We start from the raw sequence: 18,503 nt of genomic DNA, 5'->3' as shown, positions 1-18,503 counted from the left end.
GGTGAGTGTCGTGCAAGGTGGAAGTAACCCATGTTGAGCAGCGCGCTTACATCAGAATAGCTGTTCTCCGAGGGAGAAATGCGATGGAATGTCACAGTGAATTAGTGGAAGCCCTTGGGAATAATGCCCTACCGTATCGTACAGTAGCACGGTGGATAAAGTTTCAGCAAGGACGTGTGTCAACCAGTGATGAGCAACGTTCGGGACAACCTGTTAGTGTGCAGCCCGACATGGCACGGGCTGTTATCGAGCAGCTCCTGGATGAGGACAGACGATGGATGCTACTGGAGTTAGGGAGGGCAAGTGGCATCGAAAAATGCACCATCCACAGGATATTGTGTAATGAGCTGCAACGGTGCAAAATCGCATCACGGTGGGTACTGCAATCACTGACAGAAGTTCAAAGGTTGGTGCGCTATGCAATATGCTCCAACCACCTTGCACGCTAGCAACAGGACGGCAATCAATTCTTGTCACGAATAATAATTGCCGTCGATGAATTTTGGGTCAGGGCATAATTGCAGTGGTATATCAACATCTTCATCATCAGGGTGTTCAAATGTTTGGACATCCCTAAATCACTTCCTTGGGCATCCCTAGAATCATGTGTGCTGTTATCATCTTCTTCAGAATCACTGCTGTTAATTTCACTGTTTTGCACATCACTCTCATCTTCCTATAAGCTACTTTTTCTCTCAAGATCTCCCGCAATGTTCAGCCATATCTGTTTACAATGACCACATGACCCATGTATATACAACAGAAATACATATCCCATTAGAGTACCAACTTAACTAAATGCAATCACGAAATTTCCTCGTCACCGTCTGCTTCCAAGAATTGTGAAAACATGTCGCTATATGTCTGAAAACATGCACGCAGTCAGAGTCAATTCTTTCAGCCCTGGCACTAAAAAGCAAATGGAAGAGTCAAAAACGTCGACTCTTGGCACTTGTAGCGTTAACATTTGTTCTATCCCAGCTTGAATTTTTTTCCTATATTTAACACAAAAATTGAATAAATCTTTTATTGCCATCAGTTGTAAGTAATGGACCAGTATACATTGGCAAGCTTACTCTTACATATAATTTGTGCAAGTTACCAAAGTAGGTTAGAGCTCAGTTGCAAAAACGCTGTGAGCTTGCATCCGGAAATAGTGGGTTTGAACCCCACTGTCGGCAGCTCTGAAGATAGTTTTCTGTTTTCCCATTTTCACAGCAGCCAAATGCTGGGGCTGTACCCCAATTAAGGCCACAGTCTCTTCCTTCCAACTCCTAGCCCTTTCCTGTCCCATTATTGCCATGAAACTTATTTATGTTGGTGCAATGTAAAGCAAATTTGAAAAAAAAGTTGTAAAACCCTCATTGGTTGAAAGCCGTGAAGAGCCTCTCCAGTCACTTGGGCTTTATTCAGTGTATAAATAAAAAGTTAGAACACTAGAAGGCAAGAAATGGAAGGTTTATAAGATTTTCTAGCATTGAAGATTCAATAACATTTTTTTATTTTGAATTCATTCCTTATATCATAAATGGCTTTGAATTCATGAAATGTGTTAGGAATGTGCGAGTTTTCTGGGGATTTTTCGATGACATGGACCACTATCTGATCTGTGGTGAACTATCTGTAGGCCTAGGATAGAGAAAGTGAAATTTGTCTGCAGATGAATGAGGGTAGAAAGTCTCTAGGATGAGGAAATTAGACACAAGGACATGGATATGATAAGTGAAAAGGTCCAAACAGTGGGCATTAAGCAGGTTCAGGACATATGAAGAGTGTGTGGCATACAGGGATGGTGTAATAGAAACAGCAAAGGAATGCCTAGGAACAACTGTATGTAAAGATGGAAAAGCAAACATCTTTGTGGAGGAATGATGTGAGTACAGCTTGTAAATGTAAAAAGGAAGGTGTATCAGAAATGGCTCCAAACAAGGGCCAAGGCAGACAGGGAATTGTACGTAGTTGAAAGAAATAAAGCAGAATGAATAGTTGTTGAGTCCAGGAAGAAGTCATGGGGAGATTTCAGTAATAATGTGGAAAGGCTAGGTCAAGCAGTGGAGAAACATTTCTGGACAGTAATAAAGAATCTTAGAACTGGAGGGAAAATAGTGTTTTGACTAAATCAGGTGAACTCTTAATGTATCCCAGGGAATCACTGACTAGGTGGAAGGAATATTTTGAATATCTTCTCAGTATAAAAGGAAATCGTCCTGGTGATGTTGCGAACAATGTAGCTCATGGGAAGGAGGACAATTATGCTGGTGAAATTACGCTGGACAAAGTGGAAAGGATGGAAATAATTTCCATTGTCATTAAGCAGCAGGAGTAGATGAAAATAGATCTGAAATGGTGAAATTTAGTTTGTGGAAGGGTAGAGATGAAATGGCTTAACAGTGTAATAAGATTGTCATGGAGTGTTACTAAGGTACCTTCTGATTGGCCAAAAGTGGTAAATGAACCTAGGAACAGTAAGTATTGCAAATCTCAGTGATCAATATACTAGGCAAGGTATTCACTGGGATTTTGAAAGGAAGGTTGTGATCAGTGGTTGAGAGCACAGTGTAGTTTCAGACCACAGAGGGGCTGTCAGGATCAGATGTTCAGTATGTGCCAGGTAATTGAAAAGTGATTCAAGAGGAATAGATAGTTATGTTTATGTTTCATACATCTAGAGTGGGCATACAACAGAGTACCAGGGGAAAATGTATTTGCCATACCGGGAGAATATGGGATTAGGTGTAGATTATTGAACTCAATTAATGGCATTTATGTTGACAGTTGGGCTGCAGTGAGAATTGATGGTAGAATGAGATCGTGGTTCAAGGTACTTGCAGGGATTAGACAAAGCTGTAATATTATTTCATCTTTGCTGTTTGTAGTTTACATTGATCATATGCTGTAAGGTATTAAGTGGCAGGGATGGATTCAGTTAGGTGAAAATGTAGTAAGCAGTTTGGGCTATGCTGACGACTTGGTCTTAATGGCAGATTGTGTGTAAAGCCTGCAGTCTAATATCTTAGAACTTGGAAACAGGTGCAATGAGTATGGTATGATAATTAACATTTCCAAGACTAAATTGATGTCGGTAGATAAGAAATCCAAGAGAATTGAATATTGGATTGGGAATATGAAACTTTAACAGGTAGATAATTTCAAGTATTCAGGTTGAGTGTTCTCCCAGGTTCCGACTATAGTAAGTGAGATTGAATGAGGGTCTAGCCAAACTAATGCAGTGCGCTCACAGTTGTAATCAACACTATTCCGTAAGACAGGATTCAGCTCTCAGGCAAGACTATCTTTACATTGGTCTGTTTTCAGACCAACATTATTTCACAGGAGTGGAAGCTGGGTCGACTCAGAAGATGTTATTCATAAGTTAGAAGTAACAGACGTGAAAACAGTGAGTAAGATTGCTGGTACAAACAGGTGGGAACCATGGCAGGAGGGTATTCAGTTTGAGGAGATAAAGGATAAGTTAGGAATGAACTTGATGGATGAAGCTGTATTCCTAAGCCATCTTAGGTGGTAGGGTGATGTGAGGTTAATGCAAGGAATAGGTTACTTAGGAGAATAATGGACCCTGTTATGGCAGTAAAGGGAATTAAGGGGAGACCAAGACGATGTTGGTTAGACACAGTTTCTAATGATTTAAATATAAGAGGTATAAAACTAAATGAGACCTCCAATCTAGTTACAAGTAAAGAATTGTGGTGTTGGTTATAAATTTGCAGAGGATTGCAGTTTGAATGCTGAAAGCCATTTTGGTCTGTGATGAAGATGTATGTATGTATGTATGTGTGTATGTATGTTAGGGGCAAAAGTTCTTCCTAGGTCGACGTCCTGAACAAATAGCATTAAAAAATTTATGTTTGTTTTATTGAATTCATATATAAAGTTTCAAATTCTGGCAGTTATATAAAGAAATTCTGAGCTTCTCATAAGAATTTGCAAGTTCATTCTTTGTTTGATAAGGAATTGTGCTGCTGTAGAACAATTTAATAATAATCTTCCTCTGGTGAATTATGAATGATACATTAAAAAAATATAAATGTTTAAAAAATTTGTGTAACATTTCCTTCTATTTATTTTACGTCGCACGGACACAGATAGGTCTTGCGGCGATGATGGGACAGGAAAGGGGTAGGAGTGGGAAGGAAGTGGCCATGGCCTTAATTAAGGTACAGCCCCAGAATTTGCCTCATGTGAAAATGGGAAATCACAGAAAACTGTCTTCAGGGCTGCGAACAGTGGGGTTTGAACTTGCTATCTCCCGAATACTGGCCGCACTGTTGAGCTCGGTGTATAACATTTCAGTATTGTGTTGTTGTTTGGGTACGTATTAAAAAAGTCACTCCTAACCTTCAAGTGTACTGAAATGCTGCATTAGTATACGTATCAATGCCTCAAGTCACTGCCTTATTAATATTGCTGTTGATATGACAGTCTTTATTATAGTCAGCAATAATCCATTATAAGTCAGTTCCTATTAGCAACATACAAAATACAAGTTATTTGATAACATTTTTTTTTACCTTATTAAAGCTGGGCTGAGTGGCTCAGATGGTTGAGGCACTGGCCTGCAGGACAAACTTCTGGCACCTTCGCATCTCCAAAAACCGTCAAAGAGTAGTTAGTAGGATGTAAAAGACAATAACATTATTGTTGACATTATTGCATTATTTCACAAAAGATTCTAAAATTTGTTGTTCAACAAGAGGATTAATGTTCATTTATATTTCACTATGCTGTCTACAAAGCTTTATGTTTTGAAATCTTGAATTTTTTCAGTTTAGTTATTCTGTGAGATCGTCAGTATTCCTGTCCAATTTCTTTACTTCACAATGTTATTTTGTGAATCTTTTGTATGCTTTCATTTCACCACAACAGTTTTAGCCAATTGATACAAGGGTAGTCACAAAAATAAGGTCTCCTAATTTTTGTTAATACAGAACTCTGTTCGTGTGGCTGTTGGTCACAATACTGTGAAGAGTGTTTCCCGCGCTCGCATATAAACATGTGCAAGCTGCGCTGAGGCACTCAGTCTTGGCTTGGCAGCCGTTAAGAATGGACTCCTGTTGGATGTTACTGCCAAGTGCATGGATGTCAAAAATGTTCGTAAGTGGTGTAGAGAGTTTGCAGCCAGTCGGAATGAAATTCACAATGAACAAAGGAGCGGGAGAGAGTCAATTTCCGTTGAGACAGTCGTGAAGGTTGAGCAAATCATGTGTGAAGTTCAGCAGATCTCTGCACTTTGGTTCCTGAGGTTTCCCGAAGTGCCGCTAACAGAATTGTAACAGAAAAGTTGAAATACTAGAAGGTGTGCGCAAGATGGGTGCCACCACCGACGACGAGGTGAAAGATGAGGTTCACAACTTGCTGAACAGCATGCCGGCAAGCTGGTATGATGTAAGCATACAAAAACTGTCACAGTGTCTATAAGAATGCATTGAATAAAATGGTGATTATGTAGAATGTAAAAGAGTAGCTAAATGTTCAAGCTGTAAAGTGATATAAACCATTGTAGACATAAACAGGTCTATGTAATTATAAATAAAATTAGGAGATCTTATTTTTGAGATTATCTTTGTACATAGTATTTAAACTGGACATTTTATTTATGGTTGTCACGAAAGTTGGCTGCCCTTCTCTCACTAGCTGTTAACCCCATAATAATAATAATAATTATTATTATTAAGAAATGTATGTTACGTAAGTTACATAGGTTTTGGTGATACATTTCACCCTGCATTTTGATTGTACACATTTTAATTAAGCACTATAGTCTACCAGGGGTATTACTCGTTTTTTACAAGTGGTAATGTGGTAACGATCACAAGGTTGATCACACAACTCACATATACAGTTATTCCCGGGATTGTGAAAACTCTTGATTTTGCATACTTTGTGGTGGTACCCATGCACAGCTGTTGAGGTCACCAGGTGTCGGACGTCTTGATTCGCGTTGGCCCAAGATCTATTTACCATGGCTTCTGTAGTATAAAAGTCCAGCCAAATTTCTCTTCGTTTCTTATGTCTTTCGAGGGGCAGTTTATTCGAGCTGTTGGTAGATGGCAGTCTTATACGCAGATCTTCTATGAAGAACGGTTCTCTTGCGAGCTCGTATACCAGCCTCGACTTTGTGTGTTTCGAAACACCTAGAGTGGCTTTCAAGAATCTTGATTTAACTGCTTCCAAAGTCATTAGATCTTTTAGACTTAACTTATCCCATATAATATCTATTCCGTATGTTGCGATGGGAACTATTTTTGTGTTGAATAAGGCCATAGTGGTTCTTAATGATAATCTGGATAATTCTTTGATGTCAAAAATAGCTTTTGTGGCAGATGCTGCACGGGATTTCACGTGTATTCTGAAAGATCTGGCGGTGGTTTGCAGAGTCACTCCCAGGTATTTGAAGCTGTTGACTGTCACAAGAGGTTTCAGTCCTAGATATATCCTGTCCTCTGGAGCTTCTCGGCCTCCGTTGCGGAATGTCATCTGTACAGTTTTTTCGGTGTTAATTTCCATTTTGTTTTCCTGTGCCCACTTCTCAAGTTGGTTTATGGCTCTTTGCAGGTTGTAGGTGGAATTTGATCCAATGACCATGTCGTCTGCATATATGTCAATTTTTATTTCTTCCGTCTCTTGTCTAATCATCTGTACATCGTATATGGAGACATTAAAGAGTTTGGGTCTCCCTGTAGGACGCCGTTTGTCTGAGTTATTGTTTTCAATGTGGTTACGCCATCTGTGATCTGAATGAAATTGGCTGTCGTCATGTTATGGACCAGTACAGTGAGCTTATTTTTTCCTGTTATTGTTTCCAGCTTCGAGATTAGGATACGTCTGTTTACTGTATCAAAAGCTTTGGTATAATCTACGAAGAATACAAGGAATTTTCCTTGAGGATGCCTTAATGTATCTTCTATATCATCAATTAAGTTGTTAATGGCGTGGAGAGGGCTCCTGCCTTTTCGGAAACTGAATTGTTCTTCCGGAATCCTGTGTTCTACTTCCTTAGAAATTCACTTTGTGATAATGCTTGTGAATATCTTCAATATGCATTTTTCCAGGGCAATTCCCCTGTAAGAGTTTGGGTCCAACTGATTGCCTTTCCCCTTTAATAGTATCTTAATTGTTGAGATCCTCCATATTTCTGGGATGTTGCCCTCTTTTAAGCATAGGTTTAACATATATGTGACTGCTTGAAGTAATAAGCTAACTGAGCCTTTGATATGTTCATTATATATGCCGTCGGGACCTGGCGCCTTCTTGTCTTTTAGAGATGTTATTGTCTCGTATTCCTCTTCTCTCGTGAAGGTTTCAGTTTCCGCTAGACATGTCTTCACATTGATCTGTTCATACGTGGTGTTGGTTTTATCGATGTTGAGAATGTTGTTGAAATGTTCATCCAAAACTGTTATGTCTATTTTGCTATTGCTCCGAGATTTCCATGGCCTCAATGCCACATATGGATCCTTTCTGGCTTCTTCCACCATATTTGTTGCTTTCTTTTCCATGTAATCCTTTTTTTTAATCTTCAGTAGATTTTTATATTCTTTTCAGATTTGACTGTAGGATTTTATATCCTCTAAACTGTGGCTGGATTTGGCTGTATGTAGTGCAAGAAGGGTAATCTGTCTCTTTTCAAACATTCTGCATCAAACCATTTGCAAGCTCTTATCTTTTGATTGTATACCATAGCAGACTGAATTGTTTTTTCCAGTGTCATGGCAGCCAAATCAATGTCATTTCTCTCTATGTGATTATCGAATTCTTCGCATTCTTCTTTCTTCTGACTTAGCACATTCACGCCCATCATCTGAGCGTCTATTTAAAGGGCTGGCCCAGCTATTCCAGCTGTTAGTGGCAGAGCAAACAACAACGAATTCTTTTCACAATAAGTTCTAAACTGAACAAGATATGGAAATAAAATTTTCCACATACCTTAATGAAGTCCTCTAGTATCTCTGTAGGGTGTGGTAGTTAATGTCACACTTTCCTGAGTGAATGGGAACACTAAACATCCAAAAAATAGCGTGTTTCACTAATAATATTAGTTTTGAAGCACACTTTGCACCTTCTTCAGCGGAACTTGTCTATATTTGATGGTGGAAACTTTAAGAGAATATACTCTTTTCTCTTCGCATCTAACCTAAATGATGGATCCTTGGCCGGTGCCCTTTTTGGTGGCAAAATTGCAGGACGTTGACTTGGAGTTGATGACGTAGATGGAGCTGAGATTTCAGAGAGAGGTGACTGTACTTGTATGTCGGGTTCACTTTTTACCCCGTTTGAGAATTGCCTGGTGTTCCTTTAGATCTTTTGGTACACCGCTATTCAACCGTATTGTTCCACATACGGCAGAGTTCTGTTCCCGTAATTGTTTCACGAGTCCAACGCTATTTGTAATAATTGTCCATATAGACTGTATACCCCTGGCCAAGATAATTTTCAAGCACAGGAAAAACTGTGCTTTGTAAATTTGCATCATTTGCATCATTTATATTGTCCCTCCACGCCATGGTTATACTTCAGAACGTGATTATACACACGCTTGTGCAATCACAAACCAACTACGCAGCTAGTTGTGCGAGCGCTAGGCTACCTTCAGACACAAAACAAAAAAGTGCACTGGGAGGGAAAATCGCCGTGGCCATGTGGTTTTTGGTGAGTAGAAACATTCATAAGGATATTACTTTCATCTCTCTTGCACATATTTGTGACCAAAATAGATCCCAGCTGCGTAGGAACGGCTCAAGTTCAAGGTTGCGCTTATATGGGCTAACTCGGATACGGTCTACAGCATGGTCACGCGCTATGGGCAATAACTTGGATACGGGCGTGAAAGTGTTAATACGCAGTTTCTTAGCTGTTGTGAGACTTTGATTTCTGTGGTTTTAATTCTGTTCATCACATTTGGAATGGAAAAATTGGCCACGACCGGTCAATGCTTCTTTAGGGGTGTCTCATCTGCTGAAAACATACAATATAATTATTCAATGTAATATTAGGTCTTTGATAGAATATTAAGTCAATAGTACTACATCCTGAGTGTGAGAAGTACGTTCGTTCATCCGCCTGATTGACAAGGATGAATCCTTCCTCTATCATCATATCTAACAGTTCATTTTTTCTGTGATTTGGAACGTCTAATCTGCAGTTCAGATCTCCAGCTATAATAATGTTTCGTCCTGGTGTCACCTGTCTTAAGGCAATCATAATGGTTGTTATTATGTCTTCTATTGGCATTAATGGTTCAAGGAATATGGCTATTATAGAAAGGTTTTCGAAATTTATCACAAGGGTGTCTTGATCCTGATGTGTGGTTAGCACTTTTCCCATTTTTGGTTTGAAGAAGCAGGAGATTCCTTGTTTTGGCCGTCCTCTTGGTCCTTGCGTCGCTGGTATATGTTGTGAGTAGAATCCGTTTATTTCCAAGGCTTTAGTTGCTAGAGTTTCTACGAAGACTAATATGCCTTGTGTGTGCAAAAGATCATTGTTAGATAGCGCTAGAGTGCCTTTCAGTCCTTCCATATTCCACAGAAGCAGGTTGAGCTGCAAGTCTGTCTCCTGCTCCTTGTGGTAGCGTCGTACGATGACTCCCTCTGGCCACACTTCTGCTATGTTGATCACCACTTTGAAGGCTTTAAGTGTGCCCTTAGTTTGGAGTTCTCACATTCTAATATGCTGGCTACGTGTAAGTTGGAGATGTGCTTTTAAACCGCTTCTTCGGTTGTATTTTGGTGCAATTTCCCTATATATAACCAAGCTCTACGATCTGTGGCTTGCAGTTTATCTGTGTCATTCCCACATTCGGACTTTTTTGTGCCCACGATTGTTGTGGTCATCTCTCTCTTACTGTTATTCCAGAGTTTCGACATGGAGGGTTTGGCAGCAGGTCATTGTTATTCCTTGGATTTTCTTGCGGTATAGGTTCCAAGACAATTTGTTGCTCTGCCATTAGTTATATTTATAATTTCTTCTTTGACCATATGTCTTATATTATTCGAGAGACTTTCCATCATAGTTTGTAACCTCTGTGTAAAATTTTGTGTAATCATGTCTTCCATCTCGGAATCTACACAGACTTTGTGTGTTTGGTCGAGAGATGTCGTCTGAATGTCATGATTACATTGCTGTCTGATAGACATTGTCAATAGTATTTGGGTTTCATTAACTTCCTGCGCTGGGTCGGTAGATGTCACCACCTGTTCTGTAGGTTGACTATCTTCTCCATCTGTATTTGTTGATTTGTCTATTCCAACCTCATTCTGTTGATTCTTGTTCGACTGACATCATCTAGGGCGAACTGCAGTTCTGTAAAAAGGTTTCTAATATCACTTACGGCTTTATGCATGGTTTCTTTAGCTGCCTTCTTCAGCGATATTCACTAAGCATCTTAGAGCACTTTCAAGACGTGTTTTAGTTTTGTCCACCATTTTCATATGTTAGACTGCTTCTACATGACATGGAGTGCCACAGGTAGTGCGATTCTCATAAATGAGATGTTTTTAAGAGAACCTGATAAGCTGGAAAGCGATTTCAGATACGTTAAATATTATTCAGTTAAACATCTCTGGAGATGCAACATTCACGGTTTAATTGTTTTTTTTTTTTTTAAGGTTCTACAGTTAATTTCCACAGGGTAAATTTCTTCACTTAGCCATTTGCAATCCTCTGAATGTGGTAGTACTGTACTCTGTTCTGCCACAGGAAAGGACGTCATTTCCCCTTTTAGCTCAGCAAATATTCTCTAGATGAACTAGACTAACACACCACCATACAGTCTCAGTTTGATCCATTATCTAACAGACATCAAGACAGTATGCCAGCAGCAGTGAGTAAATATTGTAGCTAGAAAATATAAGTCAAAAAGTTAACTTCCCCAATTTATAGTTGCACAAGAGGTTAAGTTAGGTTAGGATGAAAGGCTCTGTTTTGTTTCAGAACTATGCTATTTTGAAATGATTCAGAAATTTATTAAAATACTTGTCAGCATAATTTTTGTTGTTGTTAGAAAATAGTATCTTGCTTGCTGAGCCACTTATTTAAGAGCACCTCTAAGGGTTTCACTGCTAGATGTACGTTTGTGTGCACTTTCTCAAATACATGTTTCATTGAAGCTCAGCATGTCCACTCCTTCTGGCCTCACTGGGCAGACATCACTTGTAAATGTGTTCTCTCAGATAATGGATTTCTTTATAGAATTTCTTCTGCAACCACTTGTTTAGTAATACACATAATTATACCATGGTTCTGTACTAATGGGATCACAAGCTAGAGATGTTACTTTGTTTCTGGGATATGACATATTCTAGTAGCTTCCCTGTCCAAGTTAAGCATGAGACTCCTAACAGATGCTATTAAGATCCCCCTTACATTCAAATAAACACACCTACTGTTTTAGGACACGAATAGCAAGTTGAGCTGGTACCTACATTAGGATCATAATGTAGGATAAAAAGAGCCTCTTAGTATTGAAGTAAACATGTCAGCTGTCTTAAGACACTGTTCACGAGCAGCACGCAGAGGAGGTACCCATTATTGAGGAGTTTTACTATAATAATAATAATTGTAGAAGCCAGAGTTCAATTAGTCTTTTTACAATATGCTTTATGTCTCACCAACACACACAGGTCTTATGATGATGATGGGATCGGAAAGGTATAGGAAGGAAGCGAGCATGGCCTTAATTAAGATACATTCCAGCATTTACCCAGTGTGAAAATGGGGAACCATCAGTGCTGCCGACAATGGGGTTCGAACCCACTGTCTTCCGAATTCAAGCTGATAGGGTATGTGACCAAACCATACAGCCATTTACTCAGTTTATTGTAAAGTTTTTTGAACAAATTAGTTTAGAGTATGGACTGAATGGAAGTGAAACAAGGATAACAAAAAGAATATACAAGTAAAGGTTGATAACAGGAGATGCATGATGAGAAACACAGAATATCTTCTTCAGCTGATTTCTAAGGGAAGTATATGGGATAGGAAATTGGTAGAGCATTGTTACAATTTACAGTGGACGTAAGATGAAGTAAGATCACATAACCACATTTCAATTGAGAATTATATAGGTAGACATGGTGTATTAGACAGTATCTTGCTTTTTATACTTGTGTGTAACCCTTTCAGTACTTTTCATTTCTATTAGAGCATAGTATGATAAAATAGTACTGTCTATGCATTTAACTTAGTTGGTAACCCTTGAGCAGTTCTTACGAATTTCAAAGTTTAATTGCAATTTTCATTTCTGTTTGTGCTTAGTAATAACCTATTGTAATTATACAATATGCCTAAATGTGGTTTAAAATGATATTTTATTGTAGTATTTTATTGGAAATAGCATGCTCATTCTCTTATTGTAATTAGGTTACATCTGAACGTAATTTAAAAATGAATGCAGTGTATTGTAGAATTTAGAAATTAGCATGCTTATTCTATGTAAATAACAGCAGTTTTCATTCTCTTAGGGTGCTAAGTAGTAGTGTAGTGGTATTATTAATTATTAGTATTATTAATTACCTTATTATCTTGTGATCTTTGTGTACTAACCCTTTCCTTCTTTTTTTTTTTCATTATTTCATAAAGTGCAGGTGTAGGAACTGTGGGTGTAAGGAGTATGAGGAAGGAGCTGAAGAGTTTGAGGGAGACAGGAATGAGGCCTCCCTCAAACAATTTACAGGATTCAGTACATGTAAAAGAGGAATGGGAAGGAAAGGGGGGATTTGTAGAAGACAGGTGATCTAATCTTTTAAGGGGAAGGACATTGCAGGCTAAGGGCTCTATTCAGGATCAGAATTCAGGACAGGTGACTGTGAGAAATCGGTACGAGTCACTGCAGGTAGAACAGAGGGAATATGAGGAACAGGGCACTGTTGCTGAGAAGTTTGGAAGTAGAAGGAAAGGAAAATGTAGGAAAGGGAAGTGTGGAGTAGATGATAGGAAAAGACAGGTGGAACAGGGTCATGGGAGGGAGAAAAGGGAGGAGGAAGTAGCTTCTGCAGCAGTGAGAGAGGATAGGGCTGACCAGGAGGGGAGGGATTCAAATGGGGTGGGTAGGGTTGAGGTTCTGGTTATGGGGTATTTCATTGTTAGACATGTGAGAATAGTGTGTGGAGGAAACGGAACCAGAGTAGAATGTTATCTACGAATTAGTTTAAGGCAGATGTTGAGCAAAGTAGAAGAGAGGGAGGAGGGAAAGGAGGTGGTAGTGTTTCACATTGGTACCAACAATGTAAAGCAAGCAAGTACCAACATAGTTGGGGATGTGTGGGATCTGGTAAATGCAGCACGGGTGAGTTTAAGGAAGTGGTGATTGTTATCAGTGGAATACTGTGTAAGAGGGATACTGACTGGAAGGTGATTGGGGATTTAAATGACACTATGGAGTGGGTATGTGGGAAACTGGGAGTGAGACTTCTAGATCCCAATAGGTTGGTAAGAGATAAGGATCTGCGCTCAGATGGCCTTCACTTAAACCGCAGTGGTACATATAAGTTAGGAAATTTGTTTAGAAGGGTTATGGGGAGGTACATTCAGGGAAACGGGTTGGTCTAGGGAGCAGTGATTGGGTACAGGGATCTGGAAGTCAAGTAGAGGTGACATAAAAATGTTAGTGTTGTACAATAGAAGTATTGTAAAGAAAGGAATCGATTTATGTAATTAAATTAGTAGCCTATATAATTACCAGATATTTTAATAGGAGTTGAGTCATGGCTGAGAAATGATATAGGCCTAATGGATGCAGAAATTTTCTCACAAACAGGATTGTGCATCGTAGAGATAGGAATGGTTGGAAGGGGAGTATTCATTCTGGTGAAAGTGGAATTTGTAAGCTACAAAAAGGCTAAAGACAACAAACATGAAATTCTAGGTGTACTGTAAGGCTCATCTCTAAAGATAATAGGCAACTTGGAGTGTACAGACTGGGAAAGGATATTGCTGATAGTGATTGGAAATAATTTGATAAGCTATGTGTGAAGCAATATGGAAAGGAACGTGATTGTAGTGGGTGATCTCAATTTACCAATAGATAAATTATAGCAGAGAAGTAAAGAGACTAAGAAGGGGGTGCAGGTTGCAAAGAAATAGAGTTATAAATGACTTGGAAGTAAGGAGAAATTGAAGGAACTTACTAGGAAATTGAATCTAGCAAAGAAGTCAGCTAAGGATAACATTATGGCAAGCATAATTGGCAGTCATACAAATTTTAGTGATAAATATAAGAGTATGTATAGGTACTTTAAGGCAGAAACAGGTTCCAAGAAGGACATTCCATGAATCATTAATGAACAAGGGGAGTGTGTATGTGAGGATCTTCAAAAAGCAGAAGTATTCAGTCAGCAGTTATGTAAAGATTGCTGGTTACAAGGTTAATGTACAGATAGAGGAGCTGACTAATACTAAAGAAGTATTAAAATTTACCTATTATAACAACACAATTTACAATAAGTCACAAAATTTGAAAACCAAAAAGCAGCGGAATTTATAAGATTTCTAGAGATGTACTAAAGGCAATGGGTTGTGATATAGTTCAATATCGGATGTACTTATTTGATTATTGTTAGCATGAAGGAGCTATACCAAATGAATGGAGAGTTGTTATTGTAGCACTTATGTATAAAGAAAGGGGGATAGACATAAAGCTCAAAATTACAGCCCAGTCAGTTGTAGGCTTTGGGAAAGCATTCTTTCTGATTGCATTAGATACGTTTGCAAAGTTAATAAGTGGTTCGAGAGAAGGCAGTTCGGGTTTAGGGAAGGTTATTCCACTGAAGCTCAACTTCTGGGATTCCAGCAAGATATAACAGATACACTATATGATCAAAAGTATCCGGACACCTGGTTGAACATGACGTTCAAGTTCGTGGCGCCCTCTATCGGTAATGCTGGAATTCAATAAGGTGTTCGCCCACCCTTAGCCTTGATGACAGCTTCCACTCTTGCAGGCATACGTTCAATCAGGTGCAGGAAGGTTGCTCGGGGAATGGCAGCCCATTCTTCACGGAGCGCTGCACCGAGGTGAGGTAGCGACAGTACACAGCAGGCAGCCAGGTTGAACGCAACTCGTCCACAATTATAGACAAGAAAAGAGCCACCACCTAGCAACTGACATTTACTCACTAAAGCAAACTGCATTGAACGTTCAACCTCAGCTGCACATGCCTACCTCATTGACAACTGACACACTTAGTATTACATGTATAATAGCCGGCTTTTACTTTGTAATATGCCCAATTTAACGCTTGTTACAACCATTTTTTTACTTAGCAAGGCACAATACCAACTTTGACTAATGTAAAGGTAATGTACAGCTAAAGATGACTTTATAAACCGGTACTGTAATATAGGAACTTACAATAAACTTGTATTGATTAGGTGGATCCTTTCTTTTCTCTTCTATGATATATGATAACTATCAATACGGAAAAAATGAAACTAATAAATCAAGAGAGGTAGCGATGTCAGTCGGTGAGACCTGGCACGAATTCGGCGTTCCAGAACATCCCAAAGGTGTTCTATAGGATTCAGGTTGGGATTCTGTGCAGGCCAGTCCATTACAGGGATGTTATTGTCGTGTAACCACTCTGCCACAGGCCGTGCATTATGAACAGGTGCTTGATCATGTTGAAAGATGCAATCGCCATACCCGAAGTTCTCTTCAACAGTGGGAAGCAAGACGGTGCTTAAAACATCAATGTAGGCCTGTGCTGTGATAGTGCCACGCAAAACAACAAGGGGTGCAAGCCTCCTCCATGAAAAGCACGACCACACAATAACACCACCGCCTCTGAATTTTACTGTTGGCACTACACATGCTGGCAGATGACGTTCACCGGGCATTTGCCATACCCACGCCCTGCCATTAGATCGCCACATTGTGTACCGTGATTCGTCATTCCACACAATGTTTTTCCACTGTTCACTCGTCCAATGTTTACGCTCCTTATACCAAGCGAGGTGTCGTTTGGCATTGACGTGCGTGATGTGTGGCTTATGGGCAGCCGCTCGACCATGAAATCCAAGTTTTCTCACTTCCCGCCGGAATGTCATAGTACTTAGAGTGGATCCTGATGCAGTTTGGAATTCCTGTGAGGTGGTCTGGATAGATGCCTGCCTATTACTCTTGACGACCCTCTTCAACTGCCGGCTGTCTTTTGTCAGTTAACAGACAAGGTCGGCCTATATGCTTTCGTGCTGTACGTGTCCCTTCACGTTTCCACTTCACTCTCACATCAGAAACAGTGGACCTAGGGATGTTTAGGAGTGTGGAAATCTCGCGTACAGACTTCTGACACAAGTGACACCCAATCACCTAACCACGTTCGAAGTCAGTGAGTTCCGCAGGGTGCCCCATTCTGTTCTCTCACGATGTCGAATGACTACTGATGTCGCTGCTATGGAGTACCTGGCAGTAGGTGGCAGCAGAGTGCACCTAAAATGAAAACATATATTTTTGGGGGTGTCCGGATACTTTTGATCACATAGTGTATCTTGGATTGTGGAGGTTAAGTGGATGGTGTAGTGATTGACCTCTCTAAGGCATTTGATAGGGTAGATCATGGGAGACTACTGGCAAAAATGAGTGCAATCGGACTAGATAAAATAGTGACTGAATGGGTGGCTATATTTCTAGAAATAGAACTCAGAAAATTAGAGTAGACGAAGCTTTATCTGTCCCTACAATAATTAAGAGGGGTTTCAAGGCAATCTTATTGGACCTTTGTTTGTATATGTACGAGGTGTGTTAAAAAAAAGACCGAACTTTGTAAATTGCGCGCAAACCGCAACATTGAGCGAGTTGTGACTGTGGCGGCGCCTAGCGGCAACTTCTGACAACAGACCGCTGCTTTCCGCATTCCATTGCCTGCATTATCAGTTGAGTTAGAGCCTCTGAAGTGATTGCGTGTGTCAAATGTTCGGCGAATTCTATAATGAAACAGCTTGAGGAACAGCGCGTGTGCGTGAAGTTCTGCTTCAAAGTTGGGAAAACATTTGTGGAAACACTGGAGACATGGGTGTACGGTTACGATGTCGAAACCAAAAGGCAATCATCACAGTGGGTGGGGAAAGGTTCTCCTCGACCGAAAAAAGCACGAATGAGTCGTTCAAACATCAAGGTGATGCTGATTGTGTTTTTTGATTGGAAAGGCATTGTCCATCACGAGTTTGTACCCCGAGGCCAGACAGTGAACAAAGAACTGTACCAGAATGTTTTAACGCATTTGAGAGATGCTGTGCGCAGGAAGAGGCCTGAACTGTGGGAAAACAAATCCTGGATGTTGCACCATGAGAATGCGCCAGCACATGCCTCTCTCTCGGTCCGCAGTTATCTGGCAGAACACCAAATTCCTGTTGTGCCCCATCCGCCCTATTCTCCCGACTGGGCTCCAGCAGACTTTTTCTTATTCCCCAAATTGAAAGCCACTTTGAAAGGACATCGTTTCCAAGACATTGAAGAGATCAAGGAGAATGCGACGAGGCAACTTCGCGCCATCAAAGAAAGTGCATTCCAGGAAGCATTCCAAAAGTGGAAGAAACGTTGGCAACACGCTGTTGATAGTGCAGGGGACTATTTTGAAGGGGACAGTCTGTGAAATGATGTAAGCTACATAATAAAGTTTTTCTAGCCACAGTTCGGTCTTTTTTTGAACACACCTCATATATAAGTGATATGAGTAAAGAAGTGGAATCAGAGATAAGGCTTTTTGCATGAGATGCTATTCTGTATAGAGTAATAAATAAATTACAAGATTGTTAGAAACTGTAAAATGACCTTGATAACTTTGTGAGATGGACAGTATGATGATAAAAGGGGTTAAATGTCAGGTTGTGAGTTACACGAATAGGGATGTTTGAAATAAAAGCCATGTCCTTTTGATTTGGTTTCAGTGCAAGACTATAGGTTCTGTGATAGTGAAAAGCAAGTGATTAGCGTAGAAAGCTACAAACCTGCTTGGTTGGTTGGTTGGTCGGTCGGTGACCCTATCAACAAATAATAATAATGATAATTTTTCTATTTCTTCAATAGAATTTCATTGGAAGGTATTTACAACTCCAGCTCACGTAAATTCTTCAGTTGCTGTGTGAAATGGACCTGGAAGTAGAGAACAAGGCAGAACCCATCTCAGTTGAAGGAACAACAAGTACATCATTTGTAAGTATCATCGAGATTACTTTGTAGTGATTGGAATTTAATTCATTTTCAACAACTGTATATTAAAGAAATTAATGCTAATATTGGAAGTGAAAACACACGTATATTTTCATTATACACTGTTATGCCTTTAGCGTTCTATTTGCAAGCCTCTGCCACTGCAATCCTCTATTTGTAACTAGTTCTGTGGCCTTACCTCTGATTGTTAGAAACTCAGTCTAACATAGTCTTCGTCTTCCTCTGTTTCTCTTACTCTCTATAACAGAAGCCATTATTCTCGTATTTAACTTATCCTCCTTCATTTGCCTCACATTACCCCAGCACCAAAGCCGTTTCATGC

At 39.8% G+C, this 18,503-nt stretch overlaps 1 protein-coding gene across 1 annotated transcript in view; it reads left to right on the top strand.

Moving 5' to 3' along the window:
• LOC136875116 (zinc finger protein OZF) overlaps positions 1-18,503 on the top strand; it is a 198,389-nt gene that overhangs the window by 14,961 nt on the left and 164,925 nt on the right. Inside the window, exon 2 of the mRNA XM_067148847.2 lies at positions 18,038-18,163. The gene's annotated coding sequence lies outside the window, so the exon portion shown is untranslated. The remainder of the gene's footprint in view (positions 1-18,037; positions 18,164-18,503) is intronic.

The sequence above is a fragment of the Anabrus simplex genome, chromosome 5, assembly GCF_040414725.1.
Source record: "Anabrus simplex isolate iqAnaSimp1 chromosome 5, ASM4041472v1, whole genome shotgun sequence".
In the NCBI taxonomy this organism is placed as follows: domain Eukaryota; kingdom Metazoa; phylum Arthropoda; class Insecta; order Orthoptera; family Tettigoniidae; genus Anabrus; species Anabrus simplex.
This window is presented reverse-complemented; position numbering and strand designations above follow the sequence as displayed.